Below are 6,000 nucleotides of genomic sequence, written 5' to 3'. Positions count from 1 at the left end.
TTCCCATGTAGATGATCATTTTCCATAACCAGCCACATGTGTTCCGAGGGGCAGAACTGCTTTCCAGACTATTTCTCCTCTTCAAAACTCTTGTTTTTAACTCTTTTGTTGTAGGCCCTTGATACAGCATGTTTCCCTGCTAAGAGTTTGTTGAGAGTATCAATTATGCTGGTATCCAAACCTTCTAGTTCTAGCAGCATGGCTTGAGAGTAGTCTTCTCCAATCAGATTGTGCTGCTGAGCAATTCAGAGAGATTGGACTTCTTTTTCCATGGGCAGAATTGCATCATGACCATAGGCTAGAGCATATGGGGTCATGTCGGTTGCATCTCTCTTTGAAGTTCTATATGCCCAGAGAGTTTCTGATAGTTTCTCATGCCACTGCTTTGGATTTTTCTCAAGCATTTTCCTGATGATGTTGATGATCACCTTGTTACTTGATTCTGCCTGTCTATTAGCTTGAGCATAATAAAGAGTGGATTGAAGTAACTTGAACTTGAATGCTTCTGCCATATCTAGCATTTCTCCAGATATGAAAGAAGATCCCCTATCAGTTGTGATTGATTCTGGAATACCAAACCTTTGTATAATCTGCTTTTCTATGAAGGTGATGATCTCTTAAGATGTAGTGGATTTGACAGGTTTGGCTTCCACCCATTTGGTGAAATAGTCTGTAGCTATAATGATGAAACAGTGTTATTTGCTACTGGCTAGATAGATTTTACCAATAAGGTCCATTGCCCATCCTCTTAATGGCCATGACATAACCACTGGATTCATGGGAACTGAAGGAGCCTGCTGGATTGGACCATGCCTCTGACAAGCTTCACATCTTTTGGAATATTCAATGCAATCTTTTATCATAGTTGGCCAGAAGTAGCCATACCTTTTAATCAACCAGCACATCTTCCTTCCACCTTGATGAGCTCCACAAATTCCTTCATGGGTTTCTCCTATGACCTTCATGTATTCTTTCTTTACAAAGCATCACAGGAGCAATTCATCCTTGCTTTTGCGGACCAAATCTACATCCCACATGAGGTAGTTTTAAGCCATAATTCTGACTCTTTTTTCAAACGCAGAGTTGGATACTGCAAGTAATTTATGATGGGGGTTCTCCAGTCATCTTCAGCGATTATGGCAGAATTGACATCTATCTCCATTCCTCTAGTCAGAACAGATGGTAGACTTTTCTTTCCTACCTTGATGATCCTTTGCACACAGTCTTCAGGCATTTGTACCCTCTAAGCCATTTCATTAGTTGCAATGTTTTCTTCTCTTGGGATATGTTCCCAAGTAGCTTCCCTGAATTCTGTCAGAAGATTTCTGGCTGCCACTAGTAGACAACTAGAGAAGGATTTAGACACTTGTATTCTCCAGCAATCTGTTTTAACACAAGCATAGAATCTCCCAAAATTTCCATAGATTGGACTCCTAATTCTACCAGCATTTCAAGGCCAATGATTAAAGCTTCATATTCAGCCCTGTTATTTATGCATTGGGAATCTAGCTGGAAAGGATAACAGTGTCTGATCCCCAGTGGATCCTCCAAAACAATCCCTACCCCAGATGCCACATCAGTCTTTGATTCATCAAAGTACAGTTTCCAAGGTGTGAAGTAGACTGAATAGATGGGATTGTTAAGGCAAGTATGAGCTCTAGTTAATAGATCTGTATTTGCTATATCCAAGGAATCCATGTTTTCAATCTCTTCACCTGGATGATCTGCTAGGAAATCTACTATAGCTTGTCCTTTGACAACTTTCTAAGGAACATATCTAAAAGCAAATTCTGTCAAGGCCAAAATCCATTAGCCAATTTTGCCTCTCAACATTGGCCTTGTCATAAATGTGTTTGATTAGGTCTGTTTTGGCAATGATGTAGATGGTGATTGGCAACATGTAGTGTCTGAGTTTCACAGCAGTGAAATATAAGGCAAGAGAAAGCCTTTCAATTGCAGAATATTTCCTTTCTACTTCTGTCAGAGTTATGCTTAGATAATAGATTGCATGTTCCTTCCCTTCCTTGTTATCTTGAACTAGCAGACTCCCAATGGATACTTCTAATGCAGAAATATATAATTTGAGTGCTCTGCCTCTCTTTGATAGGGACAGAACTGGTGGATTTGAGAGGTAGTGTTTGATTTCCTCAAAAGCCTGCTGGTGCTGTTTTTCCCACTTAAATGTTTGTTCCTGCTTCAACCTTAACAAGGAGGAGAAATGCTAGACTTTTCCGGCAGAATTGGATATGAATCTTCTTAGAAAATTGATCTTTCCTAGGAGACTCTGCAATTTTTTTTGTTTCGAGGTGGTGCGGCTTCCATGATGGATTTTGCCTTAACTTTATCAATCTCTATACCTCTTTGGTGGACCAAGAAATCTAAGAAATTTTCTGCCTGAACTCCAAAAACACATTTCTTGGGATTCATTTTCAACTTATGTTGTCTCATTCTCAGGAATGCCTTTTTCAGATTTGACACATGATCCCCCTTTTCTGGGGACTTAATCACCACATCACATATATACACTTCTAGAGAATGACCTATCATTCATGGAAAACAGAATTCATTGCTCTTTGATAAGTGGCTCCCTCATTTCTCAAGCCAAAAGGCATTACAGTGTATTCAAAAGCACCTATATGTCCTGGACATATGAAGGCTGTCTTATGGATATCTTCTTCTGCCATCATAATCTGATTATATCCTGCATTGCCATCCATAAAGATAGCATTTGGTTATGAGCAGTTCCATCCACTAGCATGTCTGCCATTGGCATAGGATATTCATCTTTGGGAGATGCTTCATTTAGATTTCTATAATCCACACAGATCCTAACTGCCCATGTTTTTCTTTCTAAAATTGGTACAATATTGGCTAGCCAATCAGCATGGATGGTTGGTCTGATAAATCATGCCTTGACCAGTCTTTCTATTTCTTCTTTGTCTTTTAATTCTGTCTCCATAGACATTCTTCTTCTGGCCTGTTTGACTGGAAGGTAACCTTCTTTGATTGGCAACTTGTGTTCTACCAATTTTCTATCCAATCCAGGCATCTCATGATAATGCCAAGCAAAATAGTCTCTAAAATCATGCAAAAGTGCAATGATTTCACTCTTGAGTGGTTCTTTCAACTATGCACTAAGTTTATCTCCCGTAATGGATCTTCCACTTTTGGTAAAGAGTCATCTAGTGCTGCTGGTGCAAAATCTAGTACTTCCTCCTGTAAACTTTCTTCTTGTTCTTCAGTGCTATCCTTGGTGAATTCTACCATATTTATGGCTGGATTCTACATAGAAAGCCTCCATTCTTCCTAATATATCGACGATCTTTTTGTAATGCATCGGATTGTTACAGCTAGTTCCTTTTCTTGTTGATTGGGACTAAACATGTAATAACCCAAAAAAAAATTCTTATTTAATTAGTAATTTATTTTGAGGAAAGACAATTTTGCCCTCGGAATATATTATTAAGAAAAGTTGACTTTTTGACCGAAAAGGAATTTGACCATTCCACTTACGCCATTGCGTAGAGCATGACGAAACGAGTCCGTAGACATAGAGTGGACTCGAATCGAAGCTATAACGAAGAAAATACGGTTAAAATACCGTGAAGGGCAAAACGGTAATTTGGAAAAAAATCAGATTTTTATCCCTTCTCTCTCTCTTCTCCCTCAGTTTCTCTCTCTCTTCTCCTTCCTTCCTCCCGCTGTGCTCGCTCGACACCTTCAGACCGCCCGAGCCACCTCCATCGGCCACCACAAGCCACGATACCGGTGCCAACCTGACTGGCCCGACCTCACCATCACACCTCAGCCCTCCCACTGGGCTCGCCAGCCGCCGAAACTACGCGAAAAATCGACCGATTTTGTCTAAACTTCAAACAGTTCGTTCTCCTTCAATTCTCCTCCAAATTTGTCGAGTAAGGCGTAGATTCCTATCTATTTTTCATGTTCTAGCTGATGGTTGGATAGGTTTGCATCAATTTTGATCGTAGATAGCCCAGTTTTTGAATTGAAATTCGGTCGAGTTTCGGCCTCCGTGTTCGGTCACTTCCGGTTAGTTTTTGGGGTAGGTCTAAGAATAAAAGTGGTTCCAAATATGGTGTTATACTTAGGATAGGAGTTTGGAGCCGTGGTTTTCAGTTTTTTCGGCGAGGCGTAATCGCTTTGGACACCCATCACTGCCGGTGCTTGGGGAGGCGCGTGGGCGAGGTTAGTGCAGAGACACTGTGTCTTGTTGCGATCCTTAGGTTGTCACGAGCGTGTAGGAATTCGCGGATCTCAATTTGGATACCGTTTGAGCCTCGAACGGATTTTTCATATTGTGCGATTCCCGGGTTCAATACTGTTGAGCCGTTGGATCGTACTCAATTTCAGATATGTTGTTCTGGATAATTTCATAATCGTGTAGGATTCAAAGGATGGTGAATCGGAGTCCCGGATACTCCGAAATCGCGAACCCTTAGGCTATGGTTTAGAAATTATGCGATTACACGATGGTGTTCAATCCGACCGTCCAATTCAGACCAGACTAGCAGGATATGGGTATTTCAATGTGAGGAACCTATAGGGACTCCCAGATTGGCAATTGGAGGTCTTGGACCCCACAAGGTTCCGTATTGACCAGCATGGCAGTTTATCGCTTAGTGAAGCCTCAGGTCTTTTAAGACAGTTCTAAACGTTTGAAATGCTTAAGTGGGCATAAGAACGACTTTCAAGTTAGTGCACGCACTTCTAGGAGCCGGGGGTCAGGGTTTTACTTTAATACTTTTTTTGAGCAGTTTTACTAATTAAATATTTATAGTTTAATGAGGCACCCGGGGCCAAGCAGACCCGCAGGAGGGACTTCAAGAGGTCCAGTTAGCTCGGACCAGAAGTGAGTGGACTTTTCTTTTATAAATGATCTTATGCAAATAAAATCCATTATTTAATCTTGAAGAAAGTTTATTGATTATGATTGTTCCTAGCATGTTTTGTTGAATTTAAATATCTTTATTTATCTGTTGCCTGGTTAAATTACTAAAGAGTTATAGAAAGCAGAGTTTGAGCTTTATATCAGATAAAATGACAGCAGAGTTCTAGATATTCATCAGATCTTTCATAAATATTATTATATTTATATATTATATTTTCTCAGAAGTTTAAACCACCGTGGGTACCCAGTATAGAAAAAGTTTGCTTTCAGTATATGTTGCCTTCGGATATGACGATGTCTACGGACATCCAGTTTACCTTCAGTTTTGTCAATGCACTTGACAATTGCCTCACGAGTTTCGGGGACGCCCCGACCGTGAAAGCCAGGATTGCGGATCAGGCTGACTACGGTCCCCTGAATCCTGCCAGTTTGCGGCTCGGGTTGACTTTGTGTCACCGAGACCTGCCAGGGGAATTGACGGATACAGGAATTGACGGAATAAAAAGGGGTACACCTAGGTGGTAGTTGTAAATTGACTTCTGTGCTTTTGTGTGAGTTTTATTGTTATTGAACATGTTTTTCATCTGCGTATATAACTATGTGAATGCCTTGATTTCGGTATGAATATAATGAAGAGGAAAAATCTAACTTTTGCATAATTGTTTTCACAGTGGTGTTATTATGTTCATATACTGTTTTCTAGAACTTTATTTTTGTCCACTCACACTTTCAAATGTTTTGGCCCCCCTAGGCAGTAGATGTGCACAGGAATCCACCACCAGGCCTTCTCCTAGCTTCCGCGCCCCTTCGTAATGTAGGATTTTGTTTGTAAAACAATTAACTCCTTTGGATATTTTTAGCAGCTGCTCTGATATCTGGTTTTAGTTGAAAAACAGAAATGTTGAATAGTTTGTGTACGTACTGGCAGTTGGTTGCAATATTTTGCTCGTTCTGACAAGTGAAATTTTGGGTTTTGAACAAATTACAGGGGAAACTCTGCCGAATTTTCGGTAGAAGTCCAGGCAAATTTTGAATCTTAGTTTGTAACTAGAAGGGTAAATAGGTCTTTTGTGCCCGACATTCGCCAAGTG

Source organism: Prunus dulcis, chromosome 2 (assembly GCF_902201215.1).
Source record: "Prunus dulcis chromosome 2, ALMONDv2, whole genome shotgun sequence".
NCBI lineage: Eukaryota > Viridiplantae > Streptophyta > Magnoliopsida > Rosales > Rosaceae > Prunus > Prunus dulcis.
The sequence above is the reverse complement of the archived record's forward strand: the minus strand, read 5'-3'. Positions refer to the sequence as shown.